The sequence below is a fragment of the Nyctereutes procyonoides genome, unplaced genomic scaffold (assembly GCF_905146905.1).
Source record: "Nyctereutes procyonoides isolate TBG_1078 unplaced genomic scaffold, NYPRO_anot_genome, whole genome shotgun sequence".
Classification (NCBI taxonomy): Eukaryota; Metazoa; Chordata; class Mammalia; order Carnivora; family Canidae; genus Nyctereutes; species Nyctereutes procyonoides.
In genome coordinates this window covers 32,638,695-32,657,391 of record NW_026575131.1, presented here as the reverse complement: position 1 = coordinate 32,657,391, position 18,697 = coordinate 32,638,695, and positions in this window count along the sequence as shown.

Below are 18,697 nucleotides of genomic sequence, written 5' to 3'. Positions count from 1 at the left end.
TCCACCTATTCTACGCAAAGTTTGCACACCAGCCACACTGTTCTGCACCAAACCGCAGCGTTACTTGGACTAGTGAGACCCTATAAACCACCCAGTTGTCTGACCATGATGGATGGTTAGGTAAATTGCATTACTGTATAGCAAGGGCTTGGCCACAGCCACCAGCAGTTATACAAATAAACAGTATCTGGTATCATGGAAAAGTAATATGTCAATCAAGTACAGAGTACATATGATTTCTATTGGGTGGATGCTATCTTTCAGGGGGATAAAGTTCAGAAGAGGTCACAGGAAGCTAGAAACCCCTGAGATAAAATAGAAGACTTGTGAGTATAATGTTCTTCTATTAATAAATACATTTTAAAAAATGATGGGACTGTGAGCTTTGGGGGAACACAGTCTCAAGGCTCCTGAAGCCAGCCTTAGGTGGGTGGCAAGACCCATCATGCCTTTTCTGGTCAGGGAGGGAAGGGCTGTTTGACTTTCTAGAATCTGTCTCCTGGACTAAGGATGTTTGCAGTTAATTGCATCGTGGAAGTAAGAGTAGAGCAAACACCCTGCCCAGGGCAGGGACAGGATGTAGATTCTTCAGGCCTGAATTGCCAGGCTCGAGGCCACACACTTGTGGATGCCCCACACCCACCACTACTCACAACCTACAGGACAAAGTGCTGCCTTTCAGTCTGGCACCTGCTCATGCATTCATCCGTCCATTTATCCATTCATCCATTTATTTATCTGTCTACCCACCCACCCATCCCATCTACCCATCCAGTCATTTGTTCCCTTTATTCACTCAACATTTACTGTGTAGCTGACCATGTGCCAGATAGGGGGATGCAGCTGTGGCTGAAATGGACATATGCCCCTCCTCGTACTGACATGGAACTGAACCACTGTGGGCAAGTGCATCTAAACCTTGGGGTATTTCAAGAACTCAGAAGAGAGGACTAAGCCAGCCTGGAGCGCAGGGCAGTGTCATCAAGGTGGTGATAACCAACCTCAGTGGGTGTTAGCCAGGCTTGGGGAATGACAGGAAAAAAGGGACACTCCAGGTAAAGGCCACAGACCAGTCCTAGTCCCAGTTATCAAGCCCATGTCCCAGCCTGGGCCCTGTGCCAGGTGCTGGGAGAGGTCAGGAGCTCATTTCCTCCCTCAAGCCCTTTGTGAAGGAGATATTATGAACTCCATTTTTTTCTCAAACCTTTACTGGGATATTGACATACAACGTATATAAGTTTAAGGTGTATAATGTGGTACATGTATATACTGGGAAGTCATCACAGCGAGGTTACTTAATACCTGTGTCCCCTCACATCAGTACCATTTTTCATTTTTTGTGGTGATAACATTGAAGATCTACTCTTTTTTTTATTTTAAGATTTTATTTATTTATTCATGAGAGACACAGAGAGAAAGAGAGGCAGAGACACAGGCAGAGGAAGAAGAAGGCTCCATGCAGGGAACCTGATGTGGGACTCAATCCTGGGTCTCCAGGGTCACACCCTGGGCTGAAGGCAGCGCTAAACCGCTGAGCCAACCGGGCTGCCCTGAAGATCTACTCTTTTAACAACTTTCAAATATATAACATAGCATTATTAATGATAGTCATCATGCTGTATACCAGATCCCCAGAACATATATTCATCTTATAGTTGGAAGTGTATGTCCTTTGACCAATTTCTCCCTATTTCCTCCACTTCCCAGTCCTGCAACCGCCAGTCTACTTTCTAATTCTATGAGGTCAGCTTTGTTAGATTGCACCTACCAGTAAGAACATACTGTGTTTGTGTTTCTCTGACTTATTTCACGTAGTGTAATGCCTTCACGGTCCATCCACATGATTGCAAATGGCAGGGTTTCTTTCTATTTTATGGCTGAATAATAGTCTAATACATATTTTCTTTATCTCGTCATCAGTCAATGGGTATAGGTTGTTTCTAGGTCTCGGCTGTTGTGAATAATACTGCAGTGCATATGAGGGTGCAGCTATCTCTTCATGATAGTGATTATAGTTTACTTTTGATAAATACTCAGGAATGGGAAAGCTGGATTGTAGGGTAGTTCTATTTTTATAGTTTTTTGAGGCACCTCCATACTGTTTTCCACAGTGGCTGCACCAATTCATATTCCTCCCAACAGTGTGCAAGGCTCCCTTTCTCCACATCCCCGCCAGCACTTGTTATTTCTTGTCTTTTTGATACTAGCTGTTCATTCTACCATCTGTGAGATGATACTTCATTGTGATTCTGAATTGCATTTCCCTGAGGATTAATGATGTTGAGCACATTTTCGTGTACCTGCTGGTCATTTATATGTCTTCTTTGGAAAAACGCATTATCTCCTTTTTAAGAATGAGGATGCTGAGCTGAGAGAGGCTGGGTGCTAACCCAGGGTCACCCGACATGCAAACAGCAGGGGCAGGATTGGGCCAGGAACATCTGGTTGCAGAGTTTGTATTTGTTTTCTTATTTTTTTAAAAGTTTTATTTATTTATTTATTCATGAGAGACACAGAGAGAGAGAGAGGCAGAGACACAGGCAGAGGGAGAAGCAGGCTCCATGCAGGGAGACCGATGCGGGACTTGATCCTGGAACTCCAGGATCACACCCTGGGCCGAGGTGCGCTAAACTGCTGAGCCACCCGGGTTGCCCTGTATTTTTTTTTAAAAAAGATTTATTTATTTATTCCAGAGAGAGAGAGAGAGAGGGAGGGAGGGTGGGAAGGGGAGAGAGAGAGTGTGTAAGCACACAAGTAGGGGGAGGGGCAGAAGAAGACGGAGGGCGAACCTCTTAAGAAGACTTCCCAGTGGGGAACTCTGGGTGGCGCAGTGGCTTGGCGCCTGCCTTTGGCCCAGGGCGCGATCCTGGAGACCCGGGATCGAATCCCACGTCGGGCTCCCGGTGCATGGAGCCTGCTTCTCCCTCTGCCTATGTCTCTGCCTCCTCGTGTGTGTGACTATCATAAATAAATTTTAAAAAATTAAAAAAAAAAAAGACTTCCCAGTGAGCACAGAGCCTGATATAAGGCCCCATCCCATGATCCATCATGACCTAAGCTGAAACAAAGAGTCTGATGCTCCACCAACAGAGCCACCCAGGAGCTCCCAGAGCCTGTACTTTTATTTTTTATTTTTTTAAAGACTTTATTTTTTTATTCATGAGAGACACAGAGAATGAGGCAGAGACACAGGCAGAAGGAGAAGCAGGCTCCCTGTGGGGAGCCCGACATGGGACTCGATCCTGGACCCCAGGATCACGCTCTGAGTCAAAGGCAGATGCTCAACTGCTGAGCCACCCAGGGATCCCCCAGAAATACTTTTGAAATCAGTATTTTAAAGATATTTGTATACTGTGCTGGGAAAAATAACAAACAAGGCAGAGTTCTTGGCTCAAGAAGCTTCTACGGAAAGGTCTGAAAAGTTAGCAGAAAGTTATAATTCATTATAGCAAAGTGATTTGTTCTGGTAGGGGAAGTTGACGGTTTCCTATATGCCTGGCACTGTGCTGAGCGTTTGACGTGAGTTAACTTGTCTAGGCATCACAATTCTATCAGGTGGGTACTATTACAATCAACCATTCACTGGGAGGGATCTCTGACTGGCTCAGTTGTTAGAGCATGCCACTCTTGACCTTGAGGTCAGGCGTAGAGTTTACTTAAAAAGAGAGAGAGAGAGAAATAAATCAACTGTTCACTGAGAGAAAGGTCATAAAGGCTCAGAGAGGCCAGGTAACTTGCCCGAGGTCACATAGCTGGTGGATGGCAGAGCCGGAATGAGAACCCAGGCCTTCCACCCCTTGACCACAGACTCTAACTAACAGGGGACTAACAAAGGGTAGCCCCGGTGGCTCAGTGGTTTAGTGCCGCCTTCAGCCCATGGTGTGATCCTGGAGTCCCGGGATCAAGTCCTGCATCGGGCTCCCTGCGTGGAGCCTGCTTCTCCCTCTGCCTGTGTCTCTGCCTCTTTCTCTGTGTCTCTCATGAATAAATAAATAAAACCTTAAAACAAACAAACAAAAAAACAACGAAATGGGGACTAAGAGGTAACACTGAATTTTCTTCCTCTACCTCTCAGAGACCCATCCTATCTGCTGGGCTCCTGCAGGGCTGAAAGCAGAGAGAGGACTGGGAAGACGTTCTGATTGATGTGTCCACACCAACCCTGTTCCTGCGGGCCCAGCTTCTGCCATGAGGTGGCTGCTGGTTCCCTGTAATGGGAAATGATCTTCCTCCCTCACCGGTGAGGGGAGGTGCACTCAGGGCACCATGTGACAGCTGCTACAGAGTGGCTGGCCTTTCCCTGTCTCTTGAGATTTCTCCCCACTTTCTTTTGTATGTCTTCCTCCGTAACCAGAAACAGGACTGCTGTTCTCAAGGTGCCCACCAGGGATTCACCCACAGACACTGTCTTCCCCTCGGCTTCTCCGCCCTGGGCTGCCCAGGCAGCCTGTCTGCACGTGCAGTCAGACCTCCCCCAGGACTGTGGAGATCTGTGAACCCCGATGCTTCAGCCTGTCCTGAACAGCACCTGCACTGGGGAGAAAGTAAATGATGGTGAGCAAGAGCCTCTCCTAACTGCTTTGAGGGGCCCAAAAGGCTCAGGCCTCCGGGCTGGCCTGCCCACTTCCGAGGAAGGAAGAGCCACACTCTTCTGGGGGTGCCACTTTGTGGACAGTCGTAAGAATCAAGGCTCTTTGGTGGAGATGACCTTGCGTGATGTCTGTAGCACACACTGGGGCTACCCATGTCCCTTCGGCCTGGCCAGTCCTGTTGCCCAATAGCTCTCTGGTCACCCGGTCACTGGGTGAGTGCTTATCGCGAATGAAGTCATGACTAAGTTTAGTCACACCGACTGCTTCTGTCTGTGCACACAGTACACGGGAAGGCCACAGATGAGCAGTCCTCCCTCCCCCACGGGTCGGGGGCAGCCCCCTCATTAACATACCCTCCATGGGCTTCCTTCCTTGCCTGTCTCATCTCCTCCCACCCTCTGCCAGTGATTTCCAGGATCATTTCCCAAAAGAACGTCTTGCATTTGTATTCTGGACTCAGTCTGCTTCTGAGGAAACCCAACTAAGACATTTGTTAACTGTCAACACTTACTGAGCACTTTCTCTGTGCCACGCACCTTGCTCATACCTCACACATCTTGACTCATCCAATCCCACCACAGGCTGTGAGGAAGGGACTGTTACCTCCATTTTAAAGACACAGAAACTGACTCAGATCTGAGGCTTGATGCCAAATGACTCCTCCCATGACCCATCCTCTGGCAGCACGAAGTGCTTCCAGTTCCTCAAACTGCTTATCTCCTGCCCGGTGCCAGAGCAGACCCCCAGGTCTCCAGCCCTCACACCCCATCCCTGCGGTAGGCAGAACAGTAGACCCTCTCCATGTCCCTACCAGAACCCAGGACTGTTAGTTTCTATGGCCAAAGAGGCTTTGCAGATGTGATGAAGTTAAGGATCCTGAGATGGAGAGAATATCCTAGCTTATCTAAATGCACCTGATGAAATCACAATGGTCCTCATGAGGGGGTGTCCTCCTGTCTCTTGCAATAGAAGATGCTGTGATGATGGAACAGAGGGACAGGAAGAGATTTGAAGATGCAACACTGCTGGCTTTGGAGTTGGAAGACAGGGCCATGAGCCAAGGTATTAGGCGGCCTCTGGAAGCTGGGAGAGGCAAGGAAACAGAGTCTCCCTGGGAGCCTCCGAAGGAGCCGGGTCTGCCAACACCTTAGCCCGTCAAAACCACTTTCGGGTATCTGGCCTCCAGAACTGACGGAGAACACGTTTGTGTGGTTTAAAGTCACTACTTTTAGAGTGCTTTGTGAGAACAGCCACGGGACACACTAAACCAACTGCTTGAGCCAGCGTGTCCCCCACAGCCTGCCCAGCTGTGGCGCATTCCTGGCAAGAGCAGTGACCAAGCCAGCTTGTGGGGCTGTCACCTGGAAGGCTATAGCATCAAGCACAGGCAAGGGGATCCCTGGGTGGCTCAGCGGTTCAGTGCTGCCTTCAGCCCAGGGCATGATCCTGGAGACCCAGGATCAAGTCCCGCATCAGGTTCCCTGCATGGAGCCTGCTTCTCCCTCTGGCTGTGTCTCTGCCTCTCTCTCTCTCTCTCTCTCTCTCTCTCTCTCTCTCTGTGTGTGTCTCTCATGAATAAATAAATAAAATCTTTAAAAAAAAAAGTGCAGGTAAGTATGACCTGTTAGGGTACCCGGAGCTGAGGGATGTTGGAGTGTCCTGCTCAGTCTGAGGGGTCAGGACAACGCCCCAAGAAAGACCTGCTTCAGCAGAGGCAGGAGGGTGAGTGGGAGTTCAACAGGAGGGAAGGGGAAGGACGAGGCCAGACAGAGGCAGCCAGTGTATGCAAAGGCCAGGAGAGGGAGAAAGTTCAGCCATTTGAGGAACTAAAGTGGTTCAGTCTGAGGACACCAGGGTGGCTCATTGAGTAAATGTCTCCCTTCAGCTCAGGTCATGATCCCAGGGTCCTGGGATCAAGCTCCATGTCAGGCTCCCTGTTCAGTGGGGAGTCTGCTCCTGCCTCTGCCCCTCCCCCGACCCTTACCCACGCGCGTGTGTGTGTGCGCGCTCTCTCTCTCTCTCTCTCTCTCTCTCTCCCTCTCTCTCAAATAAATAAGATCTTTAACAAAAAAATAAAAAGGCTAAGTCTGGACAGAGGCCAAGAGTGGAGGGAGAAGTGATGGAAGCGTGTGGCGCAATGGTTGGAAGGATGGATTCTACCAGTGTGAGCATGTGAGGCCCAACTTTGCTATTTCCCAGCTCTGCGATTAGGGCAAGCAACTTGGCTTCTCTGTGCTCCAGTTTACTCACCGGCCTGTTGGGGATAACACATAGTATTGACCTCACAGGGCTCTGTGAGGTTTGAATACACGTACGGCACTTGGAACAGAGTAAGGGCTCAGTAAATCTTCTGCTTATGCCTCCTCATATCGGCGGCTTATGCGGGTGAGCATGCAGCGCTCAGGCTGGCCAGTGTGACGCCCACATTCCTCTGCCTGTGGGATGGGGACGGAGTTGCCAGAGCCAGCTAGCATTAGGCCTGGACTTTTGCTAGAAGTTCTGGGAGGGCAGCTCAGCCTGGAGTGGCTGGGGGGCATGTTTATCACCCTGTGAGGCAGGCCTGCCTGAGAAGGAAGCCCACAGAGGGAAAGATAGAGCCCTGGATGGAGTGAGACCAATCTCAGTGGTCTTACCTGGGGGCCCCAGTCCAGACATGCCTGAACCACCCTCTTGGACTGTCTAGTTACAGGGTCCAATCAAATTCTTCTTTTTGCTGTAGCAGTTTCCTCTGAGTTCCTGTCACTGGCAACCAGGAGAGTCCTGACTGGTAGATGGTACTCAGTAAACACATGTTGGGTGAACATTCCATGCATTGAGGACTCTGGTACTCTCTTTAGGTTTGGGGGTGATTTTGTGCTAAGGGACCCCCTGCCCTGTGGGACCCTAGGGACTGGGGAGAAGCACTCTCTCTGTTCTCCCCACCTGTGGGGGCCCTGGCAACCACGTCTAAGTTCCTTTCCAGAGAAGGCTCTGCTCAAGGCAGGTGGGCACCCTACTCAGAAGCTGAATCCCTCTTTTCCTCTCCCTGACTCAGCCCTTCAGAAGTATTCAATAAATGGTAGCCTTTGTCATTCATTTCCTTCAGAAATTACATTGTGTAGTATGTCTTAGAATGAAAAAGAGAAAAAGATGCCCCAAATAAGTAAACAACACAACTTTCTTCTTCTCTTTTTAGGGGGAGGTGGAGGCGAGGAGCAGAGGGAAAGGGAGAGAGAGAGAATCTTAAGCAGGCTCCACACTCAGCATGGAGCCCAGTGCAGGGCTTGATCTCATGACCCGGAGATCATGACCTAGCCAAAATCAAGAGTCAGACACTTAACTGACCGAGCCACCCAGGCACCCCTAATTTTGAAGTGTGTATCCATGTTGGCAAAGAGCAGCAGCAGCAGGAGGGTGGGGTGGGGGTGGGGGTGTCATGTGTTTCCTGCTTGTCCCCAGGCAGGAGTAGTATCAGGTCAACCTTCCCGTTGGGAGCATCTAGAAAAGGCCCAGAAAAAGGTGCCTGAAATTGGGAGTTGCTTTTCCTCCTCCAGCCCTCAAATCATGTGCTGACTACAGCAGATAAAAGACTGAAAAGCTGGCAGAGTTTTGGTGTCTCAAAGCCTGCGGCCACAAAAATCAGAGTGCCACTCCCCAGCCCCCATCCTGGTAGTGGTATAAACCCCCAGGCTAGAGTTACAACTCTAATAAGTGGGAGGAACACATTCAGGAAATTGCATAGAAAGAATTTCAGCAGAAAACTGGAAAATATAAAAAGAATCAAATGGAAGTCCCAGAACCGAAAGATTCAATGCTGAAACTGAGATTTGCTGTGGTTAAGGTCAAACACAGCCTCTGAGGCCCTGCCCAGGTTCTGGTCCTAGGTCAGCCTTGACTACTGACAATGCCGGTCCTTGTTTCTCATTTTATTGAGGTGAAATCCATACAACATACAATGAACCAATTTAAAGCCCACAATTCAGTGGTGTGGAGGGTGTTAACAAGGTTATACAAAAACCAGCCCTCTCTAGTTTCAGAAATTTGTCATCACATCATAGTATGCACCATGCCTATTAAATAGTGACTCCCCAGCCTCCTCAACTCCCTCCCTGGCAACGTCTAATCTGCTTTCCATCTCCAGGGACTGTCCTATTATGGCTCTGTCATATAAAATAAACCATAGAGGATGCAACTTTTGTGTCTAGCTTCTTTCACTTAGCATGTTCTTGAGGTTCATCCAAGTTGTAGCGTGTATCAGTATTTCTTTCCTATTTATGGCTGAATTATGGTCCATTGTATGGATGTACCATATTTGTTTATCCATTCATTTATTAACGCACATTTGAATCGTTTCTGTCTTTTGGTTTGAATGAATGATGTTGCTATAAAATTGGCATGCAAGTCGCCGGGTGTACGCATTTTCATTTCTCTTGGGTGTAAACCTGGGTGTGGAATAAGCTCTTGTTTCTTAACTTCTTGTTGCAATTTCCTTGTCTATAAAATGAGGCTGGAGGTAGTACTGAACTTATAGTGTTACCCGAGACCATGCAAACTGCTTAGCTTGATAAGCGGTTGCTACGGATCAGTGCTGTTACCCAATTAGGTTGTAAGTATTTGTCGACCTTTCTGTCTGTGCTGCTAGGTCACAGGTTCCTGGAGGGCAGGGGCTTTCGGATGCATATGCCTGCACCCTCAGGCGCCTTGGCATCCTGCTGGATGTGGAGCAGATGCTCAGGAAGTGTTTCTGGAGTATTTGGAGGTGGTTCTTTTCCATGCATGGCCTTACTCTTCCCTTAGGATTCGCCGGTGCCCTAAGGAGCACACATGTCATTGCTCTTTTTCAACCACTGAGGAAAATGAGGCTCCTGGAAGCTGAATACCTTAATTAATGTTACAAGACTAAAGAGAAGCAGAACCTGAACTCCAACTGAAAACCTCAAGCAGGGGTTCATTCAGTCACTCAACATCAAATATTTACTGAGCCCCTGCTGTGTGCCAGGCAGATTCTAGACAGTGGCATCGTCATGAATTATTTGGAAAGATTATAAACAAGATAAGTTATATAGTGTATGTAGGTGATACACTCACTCTATGCTAGAAGGTGATATGTGCCAAGGAGAATAGGGCAGAAAAGGAGGGTAGGAGTTGCCAAGGGAGGGATGAGAGAGTCTCAATTTATATGGGGTGCCAGTGAAGACCTCACAGGGAATGGGGCTTGAGTACAGATTTGAGGAAGTGAGGGACTATGTGAATGTCTATAGCTATGACTCAGTAGGATTAAATTAGAAGAAGTTCTGGATGAAGATCTTTCTGGACAATGATGATGCTCATCATGAGACAGCTACCAGTTCTTTTTTTTAATTATTTATTTTTCATTTTTTTAAAGATAAATATTTTTTAAAGATTTTATTTATTTATTAGAGAGAGAGTGCGCGCATAAGCAGGGGGGAAGAGCAGAGGCAGAGGGAGAAGCCGACTTCCTTCCACTGAGCAGGGAGCCCAATGTGGGGCTGGATCCCAGGACACTGAGATCAGTCACATGCTCTACTTACTGAGCCAGCCAGGTGCCCTGACTGCTACCACTTCTTGGTCAGCTGCTGCGTGCACTGCCCACATTACCCACAATATTTCATAAGCACCTCAGAATGGCTGGGTGAGGTGGGTATTACTATTACTCCCACACAATCCCTCAATGGCTGAACAGGGACTTGAACCTGTATTTGAGGCCAGAATCCGTGCCATAGTTGGGCTTCCCTTAGCTTCCTGGAAGGCAGTATGGTGGCATCGTTCAGAGCGAGGCTCTGGAGTCAGGCAAGATGCTTCTGGGCTGCTGCTTCACCTCTCTGGGCCTCAGTTCCTTGGGCCTGAGGTTTGGGCCTCGTACCTCATTGAGGTATGTGAGGATTACATGTGGCAGCAGATATGAAACACTTGCTCAGTGCATGGGGGCAGTTTCTGTTATGATTATCATCATTACCAGAGAAGTTTTGCATTTTGGAGAGCCATCTGGTCTACCAGATTCCCTCTGGTCCTAACCGACTTGGGCTCACATGACTGTTTGACTGTCCAGGGCAACAGAGGTGCAAACCTCTGCATCTGGAGAACAGGGGACCCTGTAAAACCTCATTAAGCTCAGCCAATCATGTTCTAATTGTTCCCTTGTACTTCTGAATGCATTTCTGTAGCCAAAAGCTTTCCCAGCTGAAGCTCTAGGGATACAGGGAAAAATGCTCTGTGTTAGCTCTAACCTCTTCCCTCACCCTCAATTAAGGACCTGTCCGGGGCCTTTGGAGGGAGGATTGACCTCCAGCTATTTTGGAAGGGCCTATCTCCTATCAGGAGCTGATTTTGGTCTGAGCTGAGAATGTATTTACGGTCCAAAGTCTGCTCCAAAGTAAACACGTCATCACATTCCTCACAGCCTGTAACCTCCATGGGGAGAAGCTCTGGCCATCACGGCGCAAGGGTGGTGTGGAAATCTTATCTGCCTCTATTTCAGCAGGATCCCACCTAGCTCACACTTGGTGTGGGACACGGGGGAGAGAAAGGGACAGATAATCTTAAACAAGTTGAAAACAAGAGCACATTCATTGTAATTATTCTCTGCAGTGATGGGCAGGGAAGGCTAGGTTTAGAAGACAAACGTTGTGTAGTCAAAGAACACACATTTTTATGTGGGTGTGCCTTTGCATTTATCCTTATTGCTCTTTTTTTTCTGCCCATGAAAGTAAAGCAGAGTTTTCTTTTCTTTCCTTTTCTGTTCTCTCTCCTTTCTTTCTTTTTCCTTAACAGCAAATGGCACATATTTGAAGTTTACAATTTGATGTTTTTGTACCCCCCCACACACATATTACATGCACATATATATTCATGACACTATGGGGAAGGGGCAGCCCGGGTGGCTCAGCGGTTTAGCACCGCCTTCAGCGCGGGTGTGATCCTGGAGACCCGGGATAGAGTCCCACGTCAGGCTCCCTGCATGGAGCCTGCTTTCTCCCTCTGCCTTGTGTCTCTGCCTCTGTTTCTGTGTGTGTGTGTCTCTCATGAATAAATAAATAAAATCTTAGGAAAAAAAAAAAGAAACTATGGGGAAGATATCTATCACTCCTAAAAGTTTCCTCATCCTCTCCTCGCTCCTCGCCTACCTCCTATAGTCCAGGTACACACTGATCTGCTGTCATTATAATTAGCTTGCTTTTTCTAGAATTTTACATAAGCGGAACCACACGGTATGTATTCTTTTTTCATTTGGCTCCTTTCACTTAGCATAATTATTTTGAGATTCAGCTATGTTGTTAGGTATATCTGTAGGTCCTTCCTTTATATTGCTGAGTACTAACAAGTCCATTGTGCCGATGCAGGACACTTGGTTCATCCATTCACCTGTTAATGGACTTTTGGGTTGTGTCTAGTTTTTGGTAAATAAAGCTGGTACGAACGCTCAAGAACAAGCCTTTTTATAGACACATGCTTTTATTTCCCTAGTTTAATTACCTAGGTGTGGAATGGGTAGATCATATGGTAGGTATGTGTTTAGCTTTTTTAAGAAACTGCTTTCCAAAGTGGGTGTACCATTTTCCATTCCCACCAATAATGTATGTTTCAAAGCATATATCAGAGATGCACTTAAGGTAGAAAGAAAAATCCTGCAGGTAGAAAGTAAAAGTTCTTAATAATACCACCTCCCAGTGATTGCCTGGTTAACTGTTTCCTATAAATTCTTCCAGGGTTCTTTGTTTTCTTTTTCCATATCCAGCTGACACACAGAGGTGCCCTGGGCAGGCGAACAACCTGGCATCCCTTCAACTTGATATTTTAAAAACAGTCGTCCAAAATTTACTTAGGCAGGATGTGGAGAAACTGATTTTCTGTTAATAAAATATATCATTCTTCTTTCTTTTCAAAATAAAGGATTTATTACAGGCACAGAATGAAACCTGACCTTTTACATTATTTGGATTTATCATGGAATTGTAGTTGTCCAAGCAGTCTGCTTCTTGGTGCCTGTGTTAAAGGACATGTGATTCAGGTGACACACAACTGCGAGGTCTCAGGGCAGCAGGCAGATCTGACCCAGGATAAGCTGACATGACTAAGGACCTGAGAGAACTGTCACCTAGCCGGGCTCAGGCTTAGTGGTACAGCCAAGAGTTACCCCTAGTGTTGGATAGAAAATGTTCTCATTTCCCCCAGAGGATGCTGGTTCTCTCTGATTGCTGGTTACAGCAGGGCTGCCCCGGGTGGAAACCCAAGTTAACTGGCACCGAGTTTTGATCTAGTCCAGTGCTACTTGGGCTCCCCTTCTAGACTGGCACCCTCCTAGGTGGCCTGGGGCCAGTAGCCCAGTGCATATATTAACATATATTAGTGTTATTTTTATTTTAAAAATATATACACCAATTGGATTGCACAAATTCGTGCTGGTCTGTAACTTGCTTTTCTTTTTCCCCACTAAATAATTCATTTTGAGGTCTTTTCATATTAGCCTGTGTAGATCCATCACACTCTTTTGTAAAAAGTACTGAGGTAATCTATCTGACGGATGTACTGTAATGCAGTACCTGTGGACTGTAAATCAGCTTGGGAATCTTGTTAACCTGCAGGTCCTGACTCAGGGGGTCCGGGCTGGTGCCTGAGGTTCTGTGCATTCCCAGGGGCCGAGCAAGCTGCTGGTGGGACCATACTTTGAGAAGTAAGGCTCTAATGCATGGGAGGGCCCCACCAGGGAGCAACATTGGAGCTGTTATAAACAGTGCTGCGATGAACACCCTTGAGTATCCACAAGGAGGACCACACTTGGGTCTTAGCGTCAGAAAATTTAGTGTTCAGCTCAGCTCTGACACTAACTGTGTGACTCTGAGCGGGTCCCTCCTCCCTGGTAATTCAGTGAGTGGTCACAAACCGTCTCTACTCTTTTTAAACCCTAGGGATAAAGATAAACAGTCCCTGTCCTTGAGTGCTCTGAGAGTAATAATTCTAATCCTGGTGAGCAGGGAATTGGGGGAGAGGGGAGAACACGAGATAAGGATGGAAAAGCCTTTGTCAGCTGTACTGCCGGCCACAAAGGCCGTTCTGTTCCAGTTGGAAGGCAGTCTAGGTTTGCCAGGTGAGCAGTGGCTAGACAAGGTTTTCTTTAGCAGAAAAGTGCTCTGTGGCATTTGTCTGCACTTTTAAAAAAACAAACCAGACCCGCACATAAATCTTCCAAAGGAGCCAGCCAAACTGGGTGGAGGAAGACAGCCCAGTCATTTGCAAACTTTTTTTTTTTTTTTTTTTTTGGTGATTCTAGCAATGCTGCAGAGGGTGGGGTGGGGGGTGGGGCATGCTCTGGGTGCGTCCACTCTGGGCTGGGAAGGCCCAGAGGGAGAGAATCAAGGCCCACAGCGGCCCTGTCTCCCGCCCCTGCTCCACGAACAGCACACAGATGTCCAGTGAATGGTGGCCACAACCTTCATTCCTGTACCGGCGTGAGGTGAACTGCTTCTGGCCGTCTGGACTGTAAGGGATGGAGAGCTCAGAGACTCAGAATTGACCTCTGGAGCTGGTTAAATAGAGGGTTTGAATCCAGACCCTGACACCTAATACCAAAGGGACCGGAGTGAGCGACCTGATTTTTTTTTTGCAGCCTCAATTTCCCCGTTTGTAACCCGAGGATGATACTAATAGCACCGTGCTCACAGAGTTCTTGCAAAGCTTAAAAAAGATAACTCATGGACGTGAGATGCTGAGGCTCCGGAGAAGTGGCCACTTAGACAGCTAGAGGATTCAAGGAGGGAATGTTGAGGAAATCACAGTCCTGTAGCATCGTGTGAGTCCAGGACAGAATGACTTCCTTGACTGTGGCTCCGTCCCTTCTGACTGAGCTCCACCTTACTGGCTGGCTGAGTGGGAGGGCGGGGTGCCTTCTCTGAGCAGCCTGCTTACCGGCACCCCCAGCCTTACCTCAGGGCAGGGCTGGCTGCGCCTTCAAACTGCCATTGTCTTTGTCACCTCTTTGGGGGGAAGACCTGCTCCTCGGGACCCACCCACATGGCACCCACCCACATGGCCCCAGGCCCTTGGCCGCAGGGGCTGGGAGTGGGGGGAGCCCTCCCACTTCTGCTCGCTGGCTGCTGAGAGAACCAGCTCCTCTTCCTCCAGGGGATGGAGGCAGAGCAAATATTCTCACTTATAGTTCGCTTCTCTTGCTCCCTAGCAGGGTGTGGACATCCGTGTAAGATTACAACCGAGGCGGCCCCCACCCTGGAGCGAAGATGCAACGGGGAAGACTGGCGGGGAAAAGTCCTGGTTCTCCATCTCTGTTCGGAAACTTGCCGTCTTCGCTCTTTGAGGTCTGCTCATACCATAGTCATGACATTATCATGACATTACCACGTGATAATCATGGTAATAATAGCAGCAGCTCTCTCACACATACTTACACGCCAAGTGCTCCACACATGGCCTCTCCTTTGCCAGAAGCCTCCCCCGAGGTGTACGGTAATGTAGGTTACAGACAAGGAAGCAGAGTCAGGGGCTGCCCCGGCTCCCTGCTCTCAATCATGACCATTGCCTTTCTTAGGATCCTTTGTATCCAGACTGTCACTCTGAGCTTAGACATAGGATTATTTCTCTCAGCTCCAGTTTCTTTTACCTGTAAAAAGGGAAATAACAACATCACCCAGGGGGGACCTGGGGGGCTCAGCCGGCAAGTGTCTGCTTTCCCTCAGGTCATGACCTCAGCGTTCTGGGATCAAGCCTTGTGAAGCTCCCCCTCTCCCTCTGCCTTACCTCCCGCAAGTGCACTCGCTCTTTCTCTCTCAAATAAATAAATAAAGGTTAGTTATTTGAAGGAGAGAGAGAGAGAGCACAAGCAGGGGGAACAGCAGAGGGAGAGGGAGAAGCAGACTCCTCGCTGAGCAGGGAGCCCCATGTGGGGCTCGATCCCAGCATTCTGAGATCATGACCTGAGCCCAAGGCAGCCGCTTAACTGACTGAGCCACCAAGGCGCCCCATAAATAAAATCCTTAACAAATTATTAATAACATCACCTCGGGTTATTCTGATGATTAAATGAGAAAATGGTTGAGAAATGGAAGCTTCTGTTATTATTTATTATTTTACTACTTTTAGTGTCATGAATATCCTGACATGCTGTCATCCAGTGGACCCAGGATGCCAAGAAACCACAGAATGCAGGTTCACCTGGAACCCCTTTCACAGAGCTGGGGTTCCTGAAGTGTGGAGGTGGGTTTCACATATAGGCTGGGGTCCCAAGGTCAGGACTCTGGTGAGAGCATTATGGGTCTCCAGCTTATTAACTGGTTTATTTCAGTTTCAAGTATCTCTCTATACCTGCATTGTCCAATATGGTAACTCCCAGTAGCCAAAGGCAGCTATCGGGCACTGGCAGTGTGCAAAGTCCAAACTGAGACAAACTTTAAGTGGAATGCCTGGGTGGCTCAGTAGGTTGAGCATCCCACTCTTGCTTTCAGCTCAGGTCATGATTACACGTTTGTGAGGTCAGGCCCCATGTCAGGCTCCATGCTGAGCATGGAATCTGCTTGAGACTCTCCCTCTCCCTTGGCCCCTACCACTTTTGCTCTCTCTCTCTCAAATAAATAAAATAAATCTTAAAAAAAAGGATATGCTGTAGGCATAAAATACATGTCAAATTTCAAAGACAGTAAATATAATGTTTATATATACATATAACATAACATATATGTTTGTGTTATATTGCTGAGTACTGAGTCCATTGTGCTGATGTTCAATGTTTATGTATATATGTATGAATATACATACATATGTGTATATATACACACATATATATATTTAAACATATAGATTGTTGAAATTACAACTTTTTGGATATATTGGATAAAATAACCAACTTGTTCTGGTTTGCCACAAACATACCTGGGTTTAGCACTGAAATGAAATGGCTGCACCCCAGAGAACCCCTTAGTCCTGGACAAACCAGGACAGTTGATCATCTTATTATTGGTTAAAATACATTACGGTAAGTAATTTCACCTTTTTTTTTAAAAAAAGATTTTCTTTATTTGACAGAGAGAGAGCACAGCAGGGGGAGGGGCAGAGGTAGAGGGAGAAGCCGACTCCCCACTGAGCAGGGAGCTTGATGTGGGACTCAATCCCAGGACCCAGGATCATGACCTGTTGCAAAGGTAGATGCCCAACTGACTAAGCTCCCCAGGCGCCCTCAACTGTTTCTTTTTAAGTGACATCTAATTAATAACTGTTAAGCATTATTAGAAAATTAAAAACTATAATGTGACTCTCATTATATTTCCATTGGCCAATACAGACTCTATGAGGTCTTAAACCCCAGGCTACACCCTGCCAGGGACAGAGGCGACAGGTGCCTTCCTTCAGCAACTGGCATGGAACACATCAACTACACTGTAGCATAAAATAAGTGGTGCAATTGCACAGGCTGTGAGAGTGGGGGACTGAAGGATGGGCATGGGTTTCCCAAGTTGGAGAGGAGAGAGGAGAACATTCCAGGCAGAGGGAACTGTCTGAGCAAAGACATGGAGGTGATCAGGTGAACTTTTGCACACTTGCTTGGAAAGAAGAACCTCTTCCAATCCCATTGATTTGGCAACTCTTACAACGTTGAGAAGTAGGCTCACAGAGCTTCAGCCTTCCACCCAGTGTTTCTCCTCCAGTTCAGCTGGTTTCTTCCTCATGGATGTTTGCACATCTGCTGTGGTCCTGCCAGGGCCACACTGACTAGTCAGGGTTATTGCCGTGCTTGTGTTTTCTCCGTCAGTTTATTCTTACCGAGATCTCTCAGGGTTGCAGCACACTGGTGTCAATATCTGTAAATAACAGACATGCAGGGGAGCCATGGCTTCTTACAGAGACAGACCAGAGTCTGCTAGGGAAAATGCAGCTTATTCCAGATTTGTCAGAGACTGGTTGTGAAGTCTGTTAATTTTGCCTGGTTTCTAGCTACATTTATAGATTGCTTATTGTGTGCCAGGCACGATGCTAGTTTTGCTTGTGTTATCTAAAAACCCTAGGAAGGGCTGTGCTATCACCATTACCTGAACGAGAAGCCTGAAGCTTGCTGAGGTTGGTTGGTCAAGATCACAAAGCCAGAACAGCCAAAATTCACACCCAAAGCCTGGGCTTCTTACTTCCTTGTACTCTTCCACTCTAGGCAGTTCTACCAAGAGATCAGAGAAGCCTAGGACAGAATTTAGAAAACAGGGATTGGGTATTTATTAAGTGAAGGCCTTGTCAGGCAAAACTGTGGAATGTGTTGGCTAAAATGCTACCTGTAGAAATGCTTACTTGAGTTGTTCAGCCCTCATCTTTTATCAAATACTGATAAGGAGTCATCTGAAGACCTCGTCAGCTTGCTTGCTTGCTTACTTGCTTGCTTGCTTGCTTCCTTCCTTAATTTTTTTTTAAAAGATTTTATTTATTTACTTGACAGAGAGGGAGAGAGAGCACAAGAAGGGGGAGCAGCAGGCAGAGGGAGAAGCAGGCTCCTTACTGAGCAGGTAGCCTGATATGCAGGGCTCAATCCCAGGACCCCAGGATCATGACCTGAGCCTTAGGCAGATACTTAACGGACTGAGCCACCCCCTCTCCTTATTTCTGAAGCCACTGACCACCCACCTCCACCGTGATTGCTCAGTCCCCTTCATCCTCCATGAATCACTCCCTGGAAAACTCTCAAGTTTCTTCTGATTGGGTGGAGACAATCACTAGACTTGTCCTAAAACAGGGTGTCTCAGCTTCGGGTGAAGTGCGCTGGATATTTACACTCAGAATTATTTAGTTATTTGTGTCAAGATCTGATGAAAACAATTACATAAGAAAGAGGGCCTTAGGACATTAGCTCCAGTTTTACCTGGCAGGGAGGAGGTCCCTTGGGGAGTCAGACATGGGCTGATAAGTTTTGATGGATGAGTTTGGGTGGAGAAAGCATGAGGAACTGGGAGCCTTGGGCATGGGGGAGGCAAAGGTTACCAACACTGCCTCTAATCAAGATGGTGCGGACCACTGCTCAGATGGTGTGGACAAAGGCAAAACCCAAGCTGAGAACAGGGTTCTTAGGGGGCTTTAAGGGGGCTCGTAGACTTTGGAGTTAGAACCAGGTTCAAATCTAG